The following is a 17,792-nucleotide window of genomic DNA, read 5'->3' on the forward strand; positions in this document are numbered from 1 at the left end:
AAGGATGAGAGAAAATGAGCTGAAGCAATCTGACAGTTAACACATGTTAACAGGGTAACGGGATGCAAGTGTTCCCTGTTTTCCTGACACCACACACCTGCGCGGTGGTTAAGGAGCCGGGTGATTGTGGGAGCAGCATCAGCAGCATCAAGATCGTCTTAGAGTTAGGGTACCCTAGTTATGGAGTTATTACACCCTACTCAGACCTGCTACGTCAGAGTCTTGGGTTATGGTCAAACAATGTTTTAATCTAGTTTTCCTACTGAGTCTGATATAAACTAGTGAAAGTTTGAGGTTTAATAATTTATACCAATAAATTATCAAGTACCCCTAGCTAGATACTATAGTCAACTGAAGGTTACAATTATCTGAATATATTAAGTTGATTATATGTGACATGGGCTAAGAAATTTTCCAATCTACAAATTTTATTTAATTGCAAAGCTACACTGAGTTTTGATTTTTAATCCAAATATTTCAATTTCTTATCTAGTCTCATTAATAGAGTCACCATTGAAAAATATTAAAATAGTAATGTGGCTAGAAGCTACAGACCACCAAGAAACTGGAAACCCCACGAAGGCAGGAAAAGGAAAGGCAGTAGTTAAGGCTTCCCCTTAACGTTTCCAGAGTCTGTGTCTGTGGTCGCCTGGTTTCAGACTTGTTTAGCCTTCGGGATGCAGGACAATAATAAATGGCTGTTGATTAAACCACGAGACTGAGGACTGTGTCACACAGACGGTGTAGAAAAGTCGCACAAGGATTGACAGGAGGCTGACGACTCTGGGTGTCCGACTACCGCCATCTACAAGATAGCAACCAACCATGGCTTAAAAGGAATGTCACGTGTTTTAGAATCAACGTGAAATCTCCCATGAAAAGGAGGGGCCATGTCCTGGCAGAAGATGCTGGCTTCTCAAAGACAACAGGAAGAAGAGCAGAGGTGTGTGTGGTAAGAGGCATGCTAATCAAAGCCACAAGCTCCCTGGCCTGGCTGTCCAAAAGAAAAAAATAAAAAATGAGTTGAAATTTTAAATTTGCAACGTATTGAGTCCTTTACACAAATGAATAGTGATACATGTCACTATCTTCTATTTTTTTTCACATAGGCTTTCCCCCCCCAGCTACACATTTTAATGGTCAAATCAGAGAAGTCTGAGGAAACAGTCAGTAACCTGTAAAGCCCAGTGCAGACACTAATTACTTTTATTAGTAACTGTGAGGGCTTTTGTCTCTATTTTATAAGCATTGAAATGTTCAAAAACATAAAGCAGACACAAACTGTATGGCCTAGACAGAGCGTATTCATTTTACTTGTACACTAATGAAAACGAAAGGCCATGGATGATTCTAGCCAATCATGAAGCAAAGTAAGACTCCCACTCATCTGTCTCTGCCTTAACACTTCTGCAGGGACCTCAGTTTCCTCGGAGATGCTAGAGTAAGCTCATGTCTGAGTTATCCGTTCATCTGACACGGATGTCACAAGGTTCTTCAATGCCCATGATCTCACTGCTTAATAACCAGGAACCAGTAAGTGCAGATTAGAAAAGACCTAATAAATTATGTATGAAACAGAAAACCGAGAAACAGTAGGCAGAGGTTTATGTTGACATGTATCACTATTCATTTGTGTAAAGGACTCAATACGTTGCAAAGATTCTAATCTCCAGGCTTTTAATTACTACATTCAAGGGAGAATAATGGGTATTTAAGAATGTAAGTGACACAGGAGTAATCTTCAACTTGGGAGCTTTTTAAATTAAATGATAAAGTTGGCAATTTCAGTACTGCTTTAGCAGATGTGTTAGAAGCATTCATTTGAGCTGGCTAAGAAGCTCTGAAGAGACCCCTTCTCAAAAGGCTCAGGAATCAGAGAGTTCTTTCCTCTTGCTCTGGTTATTCAGAAACATATTAACCTGCTGTGGATGGATCCGACCTCAGACAGTGGGAAGAGGAAAGAAAGGAAAACACAGGTTCAGGAGTTCACCCTCAGCAGCAGGGGAAGTAGACGCTGCCCTCATCAACTTTTCTTATATCCAACCTGCAAGCAGCCACAGGCCTCAGTTCACATGGAGGCTGGGAATCCAGGTGCACCTATAATTGATGGAACTTCCTAAGCGTTCCAGGGAGGTTGAGAATCCTTTAACTCCCACAGGATTATCTGTGGGGTGGAAAAAGGAACTTAGGAAATGTCAGACAAACCCATATATTACTTCATCCTAAATACTGGCCTTCGGAGGACATGGCTGTGCCTTAAACAAAATATTCCATTATGTCTGTTTTAGAATTCTTCAGGTTTTATGTGTTGAGAGTATTAATTTTATAATTGAGGATAGCTTTTATCTGGGCAAGACTTCTCCTATGCTCTGCAGACACCAGTATGCAATCCCACCGCACAATAAACGGCAGGATGAACTCTGGGAAGACATAAACTAGCAGATGTCATCAGAAACCTGTGTTCATGTTTCCCTGCTGATTTGGCATTTGTCACCACCGCCGAAAGTTTAAGTGTCCCGTCACCACACCATTTCTAATTAAGAGGGTTAATTTACAACAGGGCAATTTCATCATTACGAAATCACAGTATTTCTAAACCCAACAGTTTGCTTTGGATGAAATGACAAAGAAAAAGTTCATCAACGTCCTCCTGTACTTAGTTTTAACATCTGGACCAAGCAGTGCAGCTGTGGCCAACTTCGGCTGCATCATGAGATAACTCTGGATCGTTAGTAAGTTCTCTCTCTCTCTACCTGAACCTGGCCACATGAGTACTTTCACTTCCTGAAACATGTGAATTGTATACCCTGTCATGGATGCTTACCCGCAAGTGTGTTCTCATTCAACTAATGTTTAATTTTTAATGCCTGTTCAAAGAATATAGACTTCAACTTTCAATCAGAAAAAAGAAAAACTGGAAACCGTTTGCACAGATGAATGTTTAAATATATATATATATATTTTTTTTTATCCTGAAATAGTTTAAAATTCAGCAGTGGTAAAAAAACAGCTCCGATCCCACATCATCTTCCAGTCAACTTTCGCCAGTGGTCTTACAGGCCACGTTCCAAACCAAGAGACTGATGCCGATTAAATGTTAAAACTACAGAAAGCACTTGAATATTCGTCACCTGGTTTTAACCACGTTTTACATGCACAGAACATATGGTTGTCCCTAAGAGAAAAGCTACCCAGGTCCTTCCATGAAATGGAGCAGGGCCGCAGCACAGCCCCACACTGCCAGGGCAGTCTCCGGGAGATTAGGCAGACCCCACCCAGACACATCACGTGCTTCCGCTTCTCAGCTGTTTTACTGTGAAGAACACTTATCTCAGTAAATGTCAGTTAACTGACCTGACTTAGGCAGTTTACAATGCATACACGAATCAAAACACAGTGTTGTACACAATAAAGATAATTTTTGTCAATTTATATAAAAAGAAAATTTGAGATCTTTGACTGGACATTCTTCCATAAAGGCTTACAAAATTCTTTAATTAGACTGAATTTTTTAATATATAATGTCAAGTTACAGACATTTTAGTTTTTCAAGTAAGATAATAGTGCACAGCACCTTATATACTAATTGCTCTTATTACAGACCTTCTGATAGATATTTGACCTTTTTCTATACAAATGAACATAAATGTAGAAAAAGACAACAACACCCTGGAGACTATCTAACACTGATGGTATACCACACGGTTAGGGGAGACTTCCAGACTGCGGGGCACTCACCTGCCTCGACAGCCAGGGCTCTTTCTACCACAGCGTCCTATTTCATACCTTAACTAGACACTGATGGGACCCTAGCAGAGTGGTTCATCTAATACACCATGAAGACTCCGTTAGAGGGGAATGAAATCGTCTCCTAACAACAGTTAGTCAATATAAACAACATAAACAAACAACAAAGTCATTCAATTAGTTACTAAGTGACTGACGTAGGAAAGAATACCAGTAAACAACAAACAACCCTATCTATCTCCAACATTCGGTTTCCAGAGAGGGTAACCAACTCGGTATAAACTCTGGGCCATCGAACTTTCATTTTCAAAATTACAAAGAAGGGACAAAACATTCTGGAGGGGACCAGAACATTCTGGAGTGTGTTTTTGAAGAATACAGTTAATGCTGTATCCTTCATCTCATCTCAGCTGTCCCTCATAGACACACATGTAAGAAATACGAACAGAAAAGTATTGTAAGTTCTTTATGCTAGACCTTTCGATGTTCTCAATTGTTATTTTGAAAGGCAAGGAGGTAGAAATTCTGAGAGAAACCACTCAACTGCTCAACTGGGATTTAAGTATGACACCCTTTTAGTAAACAAGTGAAAATCCCTTTAAACATGTATTTACAGTGTGTAAATTTGAAAAAGGACTTTTTTTATCACAGTTCTTCATGAAAACACAGAGTTTCCTTCTGTCAATCAACAGCAAAATTCACAGAAAAGGTGAGACATGGCAGTGAGTCTGATGTGTGAAGAAATATCAGCCAAGGTGTCGAGTCTGTTAGAAGAGATGCAGGACAGAAGAAGTTCTTCTACCGCAGCGGACGGCCGATGACCGATGGCCGCGGCTGGGCTCTCCGCAGCTGGGCTCTCAGAACCCACGCCAAGACGGGAGGAGAGAACCCACCCTGCGAAGCTGTCCTAGACTTCTGCACACGTGCTACGCATGCGTGCCAACACACACAAGCGCATGCGTGCGTACACACACGCATGTACATGCACACATAATACATGTATACTTTAGTTTTTTAAGATTTGTTAAAGATTAGACTGCCTTATTAGTTATGAGTCCTTTGGTATATATCATCTTTTAAGTCTTACAAAGCGGGGCTACTGATCTCTGCTTGATTTAGTTAATTAAGAACAAAATAAAATAAAAATACAACACTTTTAAGTGGTAAAAGGCTTACATTTTTATTTCCCTAGCTTGTATTATTTAAATGTTACTTAAGTGCAAGTTATTAACAGTAGCATTGCTTGGAGTTCATCCTCATTTCTGATGTAATCATCAGATGCACCACCTTGTATAAAGCATTGCAGACCAGCACTCAGAAAAAACTCTTTTATTCACCCCAGCACTACCACTGTCTGTCCTCAGCAAACAAAGTAGGTAGCATTTACACTTACATAATAAGGAACCTAACACAACACAGACAAAACTGCTCTGGAAAGCAATTAGTTGTCCAATGTAAGACACTACCATTGCTAGATGGGAAATCATTGTTTGACTTAATTATACAACGTACAGAACTAGGGAGAAAAGACCCTCGTAATGGCGTTGACAAATGCCACCAAAGCATTGCGAGGGCACAAACAGGAGCAATTAGCACAGCCAAGGGTGTCAGGTTCACTCAACTTCAGCAGGGCTAGGAAGGCCTCATCCCACCACAGCAGCGTCTGCACTGTAGAATTATTCTAAGGACGCAGTACTGCAGTCAGAGTTCTCAGCAGAAAGCAGAATCCTCCTGGGACCAGCTAGCTAACCTTTCAATAACTAAATAAATAAATAAGCACAGTTGAGGCACTCTCTTAATCTTTCCACTGAGATTCACTCATATGGCAATGCAGATGTGTCCACTGAACGTGAGTATAATGCAGTTTGCCTCTCTTTGACTTTTGTTACAGGGACCCTGAGGCACACTGTGGGAAGATAACAATTTTTGCTAGTCTTTTCTATTTGTGATACAAAGAATACTGAGATGAGTAAAACCTCGCTGGCTGAGATGCCTTTCTGTCATTAATTACTGAAATGCCTTTAAAGCTACTGACATGATTTTAGTTACTCTTCAGTAAAAGCTTCAACTCCCTTCCATGTGCACACAGCTATCCTTACAAAAACCCTCATCATGAGCAAGAGATAGATGCCTTCGTTCTTACAACTGCCACTGCCCAGGTTTTCACCATGGCAGCCATCTTTCCTCTCTCTCCGTGGTTTCTTTTCAGCGTGGTGTCACTGTGACACTTCCCTGATGTTACACCATCCTTCCATTCATAAGAACTGCCAGTCAGAAGGATGCTCCTGCGGCCAGGAGGTGAGGCAATGGCCACAGGGCCAGGGCAATGCTTTCGCACACAGACAGATGCTGACGCTGCTGACCACGGAAGCAACTTCTCCAGCAGGAAAGTTTGCTGGCCCATTAATTTTCACCACTGTTACAGTTCTTCTGAGCCACCAGGGTCCTCTGATGGTTGGACAAGGTGAGATGACACAATTCAAGCATTTAGCAATCTCTTACAAAAATGTAATCTAAATACCAAACTAATCTGTCAATTGCCAACCCAATGACACACATCAGCAGGCTCAACCATTTCTAATATGTAAGAAAGCTATATAAATTCCCACACAAAGATTTAAGAAATTCATGTTCCTTTTACAACTGCATTCCAAAACACAGAGCTGATGTAGATTTTAATATGTAGGAGAAAAGAAGTAAAAAGGATGATGTCTAAGAAAAATATTAAGGTTGGAAAAGAAAATACTGCAGAAAAGAAAAACTGTTTTCTACAATGGATCAATTGTACATAACACTTAAGTCTAAAAACATAACACTAAAATAAAGTTCCAAATCAAAATGACAACTGACTTAAGGAACTAACAGGAAGCAGGGTGGGAAGAACACTAAGCCACCCTGAATTACAGGAGGCAACGCCTAACTAAGTCCAGCAGTGAACACGTTACCTGGAGATGGGCTGGTGAAGAGCAGAACAAACTCCAGGCACTGAAGGGCGCCTGACCTCTTGTAGAAGAATACAAAAAAAGGAAATAGAGCTCGTCTACCCTTAAAAAATTTCATAAAACCACTTGATTTTTCTAAAAACTATATTTAACTTTGATTTTTAAGAAAACCGTCAAAGTTAATGAAATTTGAAAACATTTAGCTGACGAGTCAATAAAAGTCTAGCGTGTGTAGAAAAAAATCACACCAGTCGAGAACTTCACAAGCCTTTATGTAGTTTTTTACTACAATATACATCTTAATTCTAATTTATGCCATTATTTCTGGATACTTGCCTATAATTAGCTCCAAGATGAGAAATGATCACAAAATTTTAACACTGTGTAGTCTTGCACTCAAATTATTTAACAGAGAAATTCAAGATTCAGCTTTGATATGCTGCCACCAACAATATAATTACATCACTCTCACTAACAGTACTGTTACCTTTGGAATTAGTCAAAGAGCCTGCTTTATGATTTTTAAATTATTCCTGATTTGTTGATAGTTCTGTCAACACGGGTTAGTTTTTCTGTAACTATTTCACACTCTCAGTTTGTTAGAGTGAATTTTCAAAGTCATTATTCACTGATTATTATTGATCTCTCCATATAGAAGCAATCATGCCTATGAAGATTCTGGAACTTCTTGAATGATTCTTGAATGTAAATAGCTTTTCCCTCTCACAATATTTAATACATAGTCCTATAAGTATAGCTAAAAGCAGCAGGACTTCTAAAATGCTAAGATCTCTTTCATCTGTTTCCTTTTCAGGAAAGACTTTCAGCACTGGTCACTGGTGGTACAGATCTATAATCCCAGCACTCAGGATTCTGAGACAGGAGGCTTTTGAGTTTAAGGCCAGCCTGGACTATCCAGAAAATTCCAAGTCAGCCTAGACTATACAGTGAGAGCCTGTCTCCAGCAAGAACTAGGGGTCAGGGATGCAGCTCAGTGTTAGAGCACTTTCCTGGCATGTCCAAGGCCCTAGATTAAATCCTACCACAAAAAGCAAGTGAAGAGAAAAATCACAATCCCTTCAAAGAGCTGAATGCAGAAAACGAACACGAGTTATGAAAGAGGATATAAAGCTAATTGTTTTTCTAGTTCTAACTGATATGGATTTTCTGATTGGTGGTGGGTAAGTGCATAAAACTATATTAGATAGTCAAAGTATAAAATCCAATGTGAAGTTCCATAGCTTCTGTTTCAAATGGCCACTCTAACTGTATAGACGTTCTCTGAGCTGTTTGTATTACACTGCTAATATACATTCAATTACTCACTTGAGAATAAATATCCTAACTTAAAAACAAAATATTCCAAACAAAAATATTCCAAACATTAAAAAATTATTAAGTGATATTACACTCTAAAAAAGGTCTACAGGGAAATATTACATAGATATATTATACATGTATGTGTGTCACATATAGTGTAAAATATTATCTATTACATATGTATAATATGCAATATGATATATTGTATGCACTAGATATAAAATATACAATAAATTATATACTATATATGTATATATATTTAACAGCATATATATACATACACAAACATTCACATATCATATACAATATGATTGTTACATATGATTTTGTTAAAATTAAATGAGGCTTTACAATTATGTGAAATGCACTTCTATTATACTGTTTTACAGATCTCATTTTATAACATGGAATTTGAAGTCACTAATGACATCTGATATTTCACAGCCTCCTTCATGAAGATTATGTTTCTGTCACACACAGCACACAGTGTATGTTCACATATACAGAGAATCTTCAATAGGGAGTAGTTAGAGCTAACAGATCCAAATATGTGTTCACCAGCCTAAAAGTATACAACCAGGAGTTGCTTAATGAAGAGAGAAAAACCAAAACAGCAAATAGAAGGGAATGGGAAGAGGAAGAAGGCATAAAAAGAAAGATAATATATTTTCTGCTCTGAAGGAGTTACAAGGAAGACACAGCCAACTTCTCGGTTAGAGAGGCAAAGCTAGGGCCCCTGGGAGCTGCAGAAACACTACGGTGCTGGCATGTGGGAGCCCGTCCCGGGCCTGCAGGACACGCGAGTTCACCTCCTCACCAGGCACGGTAAGAGTGCTGTCTCTTCAGGAGAAAATGCTAAGGGGGAGACCAACAAGCTCTCCAGAATCGACGTGGAGAACTCCTGAGTGCTCCATTACCTGGGAGTTGTCATCTGAATGAACACCTTACTAATCAAGTGCTCTCCCGGAAACACTCAAAGCAACAAGCAGAATGATGACAGAGTACCGAGAATGGATCCAGGACTGGCAGACTTGAACTGGCCAGAACAGAGCCAGAGCTTGTGGGCTGCCGTTTCCACCACAGCCTACTCAGGGCTGCTGTGAGCACAGGTGCAGCCAGGGCCGACACAGACATGAATGAGCAAGCCAAATTCAAAACCAGTTCAGAGTTGTCCCATTACTGCCCCCGCTTAGTCCACATAAAAACAAACACCCCAGAAACTGAACTAGAAACTAAGTCAGGAGAAATTATTGTAAAATTCGAAAGTTCACAAAATATGGCAATGCATTCACAAAAATTTTAGATTTGCAAAAAGCCCCATCTGAAATGTCTTATGAGACATCAATAGCATAGTAGGAGGTAGATCTTTGCTACTTTACTGCAACTGAGGTTTCCTGATTCTTACAGCAATATAAGTCCTCAACTGATCGCTGAAGTCTTAGATGAATGACAAAGACTGGCCTCTCTCACAGCTCTTAGGAGTTCTCTCAACACTCCTGGTCAATACTCTAAGGGTGCTCCCCACAACATTCTCACGCTTGTCTCATCTCTAAAGCCTTTTCAAAACAAACTATCTCTAAAATGTGAACATAGATTAAGGACAAAATTATGCCTGTTGGGAATGTTAATTCAAGGACTAGTATTAGCAGACATTTCTCATTCTTTTAGTAGCAAAGCAGCATCTGTTAAAGGGACTATAAACTACAAACGTGGATAATTATAAAATCTTCTACTATTAACTTTTAGATACCCCCCTCCCCAAAGCCCCACTCATATAAGCTGTTGGCCTTACACTTGCATAAACCTGTAACTCCCACTAGCATCCCATTAGGACATCTTTTAACATGAAGAAGTTCATTAAGTATCCAGGCCCTATATCTGAGGAGCCAGTAACCCTGTGTATGTTCTATTAAAAATAATTAGGAAAATAATATTCTATACTATTATGTGATACAACACTAAATGGTTGTATCCTAACATTTCTAAATACTATGAGTGACTTAGAGAGTGAGCTGCAAGGAATTTCAGTAGCCTTGTTCTTATTTAAACCTTCCTTTCAGTTTTCTATTGCTTTATACTTATTGAACACACTTTAAATGTTCCAGTAAGCTTTTATTGAGAAGTAAAATATTTTCTTATTTCAGAAAAAAAATCTAAACATGACTGTGGTCCACTTACAGATCTTAGAGTAAAAACAAATATTTTGGAAAACTATTGACATAATCTGAAACCATGAAAAAGACTGAGAAATTGAGTGATAATGATAAGAAGCTAGAGACTTTCACTCAAAAGTTACTTAATTTTTAAAACAAGGTCACCATGTGAATATGACATTTTCAAACTTTATTATCAGCACAACATAAAGTTACACGGGAAAAATTAAGCCAGAAAGTTTAACACCCTTTTCAAGACAAAAGGCTGAGAGTAAATAAATAAAACTGCCATTACTCATATACAAAGCCAACTTCAAACACCTCTCTGATTTTAACAAATTGCTTTTGCAATTTAAAAAAAAAAAAAAGCCTACACATTCTTTGGAAACTTGTAACTTGATTCTGCATCTATCCAATTTTATTTTTTTACATATTTGGAAAACTGGGGACTAAATGTATGGGGACACAATCCGTTAAAAAACAGAGAAGACATTTTTATTGGCAGCAGTAATCAGCTAAAGGAAATCCATAGGTACATCTATGGGAAGGCAGAGTCTCATTTCAGTCTCGAGGACAGATGCCAAGAAACTTGAAGGTAAATCAAACACTAGGGGGCAGCAAACAGTTGAGGATTGTACCAGGCAACTGACTCCAGAGACAGTATGAGACTATTCACTTCGCTGTAGGGCTAGAGAGAGACTAGGAACCCACTATGGCAGCTAAGTCATCTTCTAGGCCACACCCCCAGCCTTTTGTGTATCTTTAATGTGAAATACACTCTAATGGGAGATGGTTTAAAATTAAACCACTGTGATAAAAAGCTGTTTTGATTGCCAGTATTTCTCTTCCGTTTTCAGTTGTCTACTCTGTCCAATTTGTGAATACTGCTTTTAAGTGTATTAGTGAATATGAGCCTTTGATACAAAACTCAGCAGCATTTTCATTCCTGGAGTAGGCACTACACTGGTGAGGACCAGTATTTTTATCCCAATGATTCTGTTAATGCTAAGTTTAAACCTGACAGAAAAGCTACCCATGCCCAGTCACTGCATGTGTCATGACACACTGATAGTTTGTGACAAAAAGCTGTGGGGTATGTGCTTCCCTTCAGGAATCTGGCTTTGTGAAAACAGACAGACAGACAGACAGAAGATAGATAGACAGACAGATACCTATACACATGTAACTACAGAATAGAAAAATGGGGGGGGGGCGGCAGAAAACAAATCTACAGTTATCAGTCACTACATGAGTTATGGACTTAAAAGATGTGACCTCAAAGACCTAAGTAGTAGAAATCATTAAGTATCATCCTGGGTTTAATCAATTAGCAGGCAAAACAAAAAAAGAGAAAGTAAATTCAATAACTAAAGAAAAGTTTGGATGTAGAAAAGCTTAGAAGAATAGCCCTTCGGTTCATCATTAATGGCCATATTAAATTCCTGAAGTAGGTTTTATAAAACTTCAAATTCATTGTCTAAAGCAACTGGCAAAGGTAATGAAATTAACTAATAGTATATCCAGGTTTTAAATATTTAACCTCATTCCAAATCCCTAAACTTATCCAAATACTGCTCAATACCCAGAGTTCAGAAGGGACAAGGGTATATCCCTTGCTGTATATACCCTATCTTCTCCATATACCACTTAGTTTCTAGAGCAGCGCCTGCATGCTAAATTAGGCCTCCTCAAAGTAGTTCAAACCAGGGATTCAAAATCTGGGGAGAGCCACGGTGACTCCCAAGACCGAGGAGGGAGGATCCCGAGGTTCCTGGGAAGCAAGGGCCACATGGGTAAACTATTGACAGAAACCACAGGTCTGAACAAGAAAGTGGGCCACGTGGGACAGTTTACAAGCTCTGAGGACAGGAACAGGAAGACCTAACGCAGATTTTATACTGAAATATAAAATTTCAGGTTTTATACTGAAATGCTACCAAATCCACACCGTTCTAGGAACTGACATGAAGCACTTGTTTTGGTATCCACACCTCACGTCTGCACAGGCCTCACGTCACACTGCAACTGCAGGGAAAATATTGTAAAATTTCCTTCAGTGTATGTGCACTCTGCCTATAAAAAACAAAAACGCAATTCATGTTTAGACTTGGGTCCTGGCCAAGAAACTCCATTATTTAATATACCCAACAAAAAATTGGAAACGTTTCTGGTCCTACATTCTGGTAAGGGGTATTCACCTGCACAGCTTGTGACTGTAACACGTGCATCCCTCTGCAGGACTGAGGACTGAGCCTAGGTTCCTGGAAACCACTGAGCTATAACAAGACTTTTTTTTTTGAACTTTTTGAGACAAATTCCAGCACTGGAACTTGACAGCTTCCTTCCTCAGTCTCTTAAATTAGCTGGGTTTACAGTCTGTGTCTTCAGGTGTCACACGAGAAAACATCTTCCCCGCCTCTTCTAAAGTGGCATCCAAATTATTCTTGCACACGAGTTCTTAACCATGGTTAGTTGACAGAATTCAGTTTTGTCAGTTTGGGGAAGAGATTAAACCACTGAAATTTAGTTACTTTCTACAGAGAAAGTAACTTTCTGAATACAGGCCAAAATTACAGTGATACAAAACGCCTGAAACAAGCCCTTTAAAGACCAGAGTTGGAAGTTAGTCACTAGGCAGGCCAGAAACGACTGGTATTGGATGTTTTATTAAAGTATGGATCACTCCACCATAAACATGTAGTTTCCAGATTACTGTTTCAATGTAACCGAACAACTCATTGTATGCTTACCTAGCTACAGTCACAATCTAAACACCCCTTTAGTCTGGAAAACACAAAGATGTTAAAAACGCCCGTCGGCACATTTTATTTTCTTCTCGGCATTTTTCACCGGTGCGTCCTTCGGCCTGGTGTACCATCCAGTGCACCCGGGAAGCGGGGTGTCTGGGACGGATTCCCAGTGTCCGGCAGACATGACTCACAAGGTGCGCGTCCGTGTGGACGTGAGGAATCCTGACACTACAGTGTGTGTGCACACAGCAGTCTTGCTTGGCCAGGGCTCCCCCAACTGCTCAGTTACAGCCCTAAGCCTCAAGCCCTGGTCTTCCTTTCCTCTTCATTACCATCCGATCCATCGCAAAAAGAAAACACAGCGGAAAACCTGCCACACTAAACGCGCTAGTTTGGCCGCACTTAAAACAATGGGGACCTAAATAAAAAGTTTCTGGACCACAGCACGCTGTGCTGCGCGGTCCCCTTGACTCATGCTTTGTGTCACACTCGGGGAGCCCACTTGGGTGAAGAGGGGGCCCTTCCAAAAACACCCCGGTGGCGGGGCGTCCTGCGGCGACACACACACACACAGAGGGAAGGAGGGAGGGAGAGGGGTGTCTTCTTCCACGTGCCCAGCTCCTTCAACTCGGGCCCATGTGGACGGGCCACCCCCCACCCACCCCCCACGTGAACGCGTCTTCTCGGAAGCCACAGGAAGAAGCCCTTTCCACGTCACGCCACCCGCCGGGGCCTCGCCTGGCTGCAGCCGGGGAGTTCGAAGACCCCCCCAGCCCGTCCCAGCTCCAGCCCCAGCCCCGCCACCCCAAGGGAGGCGCGGAGCGGATGCGGACCCCGCGGCGGGCCGGGCAGCCAGCCTGCCGAGCCGGGCCGGGCCGGGCCACTTCCCTCCGCTCCCAACCGCGCCCACGCCCGCCCGCCCGCCCTGCTGCAGCCCCGGTGCCCCGCGAACAAAGCCCGCGGCCGCGCCGCGCTCGCCCCCACGTCCCCCCACCCCCGGCTCGGCGGCGGCGGGGACGGACCCGTGGGCTGCGCCCCCCGCTCCTGCGCGCGCCCCGCCGAGCCTTTACGGTTGGCCCGGAGCTCGGCGCCGGGCGGCCGGCCGTTACCACGCCGCGGCCTCGGCTCCCCGGGGTCCCCTCCCTGCACGGCGGCCGCGGGGAGCCCGCGCAGCCCTCCCACCCCCCAGCAGGGCCGAGGGGGCACGGGTCCCCGCCGCCGCCGCTGCCCCCCGCCGCCCGCGGCCCCACGCGCTGGCCGGCCCCGCGAGCCGCTTCTCCTCCGGCTCGCCGCCGCCACCACCACCACCGCCGCCTGCAGCAGCAGCAGCAGCAGCAGCAGCAGCAGCTGCGGACCCCTCGGCACCCCGGCCCCGGAGTCGGCCCCAACCCCACCCCCGGTGCCGGCCCCCCAAGCCCGGCTTCCCGGCCTCCCCAAGCCGCCGTCCCGGGACTCGCAGGCTCCGCCGCGCACGGGGCCGGTTCTGGGGAGGGAATGTAAACAAATCGGGGTTTTATAGTTACCTCACACTCGAGTGCCGTGTGCATCTCCTCTCCGCTCGGTACCAAACCCCGGCGGCTGCACCCAGTCGTGTATTCTCCAAAGCCGCCTGCGCTACCTGCGTCGCGGAGCCCAGCGCGCGGGCCGCGGCTCTACGCCGCCGGCGCACCCGGCCCGCTCCGGCGCCCTGCGCAGCCGCACCCCGGCCGGCTCAGCGCTACGCCAGCGGCGCACCCGGCCCGCTCGGGCGCCCTGCGCAGCCGCACCCGGGCCGCCTCGGCGCTACGCCGCCGGCGCACCCGCAGCGCCCAGCCATTCACTTTTCGCCGACGCGCCTGGCGTAAGGGGAGCCGCGGGTGCCGCGGGAGCTACAGCGGCGGGCGGAGCTGGGAGAGGTGCGAGCTACGCCAATTGCGGAGCTCGGGAGCCCCCGCGCTAGTTTCGTTCCCAGAAAGGACGCGGTGGGGTGGGGAGAGTTGGGGCGGCTTCTAACGCATGCGTGGTGCGCCCCTGGTCGCCTCGCCTGGCTTTCGAGCGCCTCGGTTGCCGAGGCCTTGGGCTGGCTGGTGGGGAACGTGCAAACCAGAAGAGCGGACGCCCTCGGCCCAGAGGTCTCGGAGTGATCGGTCAGGATGTTGATCTGTATGCGGGTTAGACAACTCTTAATTAAATAACTCCTCCCCCGCCGCCCCAGCAAACCGTTCCCTTCTCGGGGCAAATCTGAACTTCAGTGCTACGTGCAAAGTGTTTTGCATAACTCCCCCCACCGCACCCCCATTTAAAGCGCACTTACAGTGGGTCTTCCCAAACAGAAAGGAGAAGTGGCGTCTAAAAAGTGTGCCACGCAATTCTGGTAGCTCTGGGTACCCTCCCAAGGACTCGCCACCGCTTTAACCAGTGGACAGTTTTACACCCGAAGGCAGAACCTTGATCTGCCCAGCAATTCCGGTAGACTCATGCCTACATCCTGCTGGAGCTTGCATCCCTTGGCTCACACCGCCACTCACAATGGCCTCCTCCCCACTTAAGCGACTAACAAACAACCCACAATTTTCTTAAAAGGAGGCCCTTTGCTTCGCTGTGCATTACTCCGCTTCCTGGCTCTTAATTCATGTCTAGGCTTATTTGTATTCTGCCCGGATGCCTGTGTTTCTGTATTCAAACTGAGCGTACTTACTAGTGAAAGTGAATTCTGGGGGTGCTCTATGGGTGTCCAACGGAGTGCACATAACTCTGAGAAGCAGTATAATTGCCAGCTTTATGTATCAGGCACCTCCGACGTGCTTTGCATGTGTGTTAATGTAATACTCATAACATAGTGAAGAATGATTACCCAGGAAATGGAGACATAAGAAATAAGTAATTTGCCTGAGAGAACACAGGGAAAGAGGGGCATAGAGAACCAAACCTATTCAGTATGGCTACATGGCCTATTTGGCATACTTGAACCCCATGAAAGAATCCGGTGTGCCTTTTATTCTCTGCCTCTCCATGGAACACCTTCCAGGTGTTTAAGAAATGCCTGACTGAAAACACCCTGCTTCTCAGAGCCCTCTTTTCCTCATCTGGGAAGCCAACCCATGACCTGACTCCTGCTATCAAAGGGAGAAGTTCTGAGAAGTCAAGCCAGACCTTGCCGCTAGTGGAAGAAGACAGTGGATGACCATAGTCCTAGACCCATGAATAAATCCGGGGATTACGTAAAAAGTATTGACTAAGTTGTTTAGAGTCTATCAGGTCATTGTAAGTAGACCCTTTTGATACAAAGCATAAAAACATCCAAGTGGCCCTTATATTTTAAGGTTTCTAATTATTAGATTGAACACTGCCAGTGTCTTTAAAATATATAATATCTTTCAAATAAGATAGAGCACCTGTATCACATTTTCCAGCACCTTCGGGGATTTGGGGCTATGTGTTTACTAAACAAATGCTTGCCTGGTTTGCTAAATACTTGGTGAAAGAGTGAAGTACGGCCCTGCAGAACAGTCAATGGCTCCAGCTGTGGGTGGTATTCCTCCATGCTCCCCACACCTCTCTCAGTCCTTTAAGATCTCCCAGAACTCCACAATGTGGCAACTTAAAGGGCTAATGTTCTTGCTCCTGCTGCTTCAATCACAGTATCATTGCACATATCTGTACCTGAATATTAAAGGTAACCAGCCTACCTCTATGAGACAGTATATTAAATTCCTTGCCCCTTTCAGTTCTTCCAAGGATTAGAAAAGAGTCAGGTACAATAACACCCCACCTTGAACTGTCATTGAAGTAAGTCCACGTCAGAGACCCAGCTTTCCTTCTGAATTCAGAGAAAGTGCTCACCATCCACGACAAAGTTAAGATGGTGATGACATCTACAAAGAGTGGGACCGTTCCTAAGAAATCAAACCTTTCAAACTCGGTTATTCTTTTTGTGAATCAAGATTAGTAAAAACCGGGCTGGAGAGATGGCTCAGAGGTTAAGAGCACTGACTACTCTTCTAGAGGTCCTGAGTTCAATTCCCAGCAACCACATGGTGACTCACAACCATCCATAATGAGATCTGGCGCCCTCTTCTGTATACATAATAAATAAATAAATCTTTAAAAAAAAAAAGAAAAAAGTAAAAAGAAAGAAATGTGTTGTTTAAAAAAAAAGATTAGTAAAAACCAATGATTTTTTTTTTTTTAAAATCTCCTTAAATTCACTTCAGTCTAAACACTGATTTTCAAGTGGTCAAATATGTCTGTGTCAGACAAGGAAGTGATTATTTAAGAGAACAGGAAGATGAAGTGAAAAGTGAGGTATTTACTTCCAGAATAGAGATTTTAAAACTGGGGAAAGAGGATGTCAGGAATAGGTAAGCAAAGGTTTGAACCTAGGCCTCAAAATTAGCAATTATCCATCATTTCTAGAGGCTCTGTATTTCATACTTGGGAGTGAAATCCCAGCTCTGCAGGTCTTCCTGTTTCTCAAGAGCAAGATTGCGTGTCTGAAGAGCCCGACTCTTTGAGACAGTACAGGAAGATCGGCCAATATAGCCTCAGCGAGGGACAAATGTGACTGATGTGCTTGTCAAGTGAAATTATGTAATAAACTGAATTTCAGAAATCTGCAGAGACTGAAATAGATTGGAGGTATGAAATAGCACAAATATGTAAGCACTTCCCACCCAGAACAGAAAAACTGACTTCGTGATGGTTTGCCAAGCTGACGATAACATTAACATGGCTACACACTTGTCTCTCGTTATGGAGGTGCTAAGAGAAGCGCTTTGCTCTCAGGGTTGCTTCTGCAGGAGCACCCAGAGCAGAAAAGCTGGAGAGCTACTGGATTCACTCCGGCATGCTCTTCAGAAATAAAAATAAGACCTCGCTCCCGAGAAAGAGGGAGGCTCACT

At 43.5% G+C, this 17,792-nt stretch overlaps 1 protein-coding gene across 6 annotated transcripts in view; it reads right to left on the minus strand.

The window, feature by feature from the left end:
- Positions 1-17,792, minus strand: part of Slc39a10 (solute carrier family 39 member 10) — a 131,179-nt gene that overhangs the window by 39,422 nt on the left and 73,965 nt on the right. Inside the window, exon 1 of one of the 6 annotated variants that reach the window (XM_028886520.2) lies at positions 15,206-15,734. The exons of 4 other annotated variants lie outside the window; for them this stretch is intronic. The gene's annotated coding sequence lies outside the window, so the exon portion shown is untranslated. Of the gene's footprint in view, positions 1-14,435; positions 14,642-15,205; positions 15,735-17,792 lie in introns of those variants that run through there. One more of the 6 variants, XM_028886509.2, reaches the window with a different exon arrangement.

This window comes from Peromyscus leucopus, chromosome 13 (assembly GCF_004664715.2).
Source record: "Peromyscus leucopus breed LL Stock chromosome 13, UCI_PerLeu_2.1, whole genome shotgun sequence".
In the NCBI taxonomy this organism is placed as follows: domain Eukaryota; kingdom Metazoa; phylum Chordata; class Mammalia; order Rodentia; family Cricetidae; genus Peromyscus; species Peromyscus leucopus.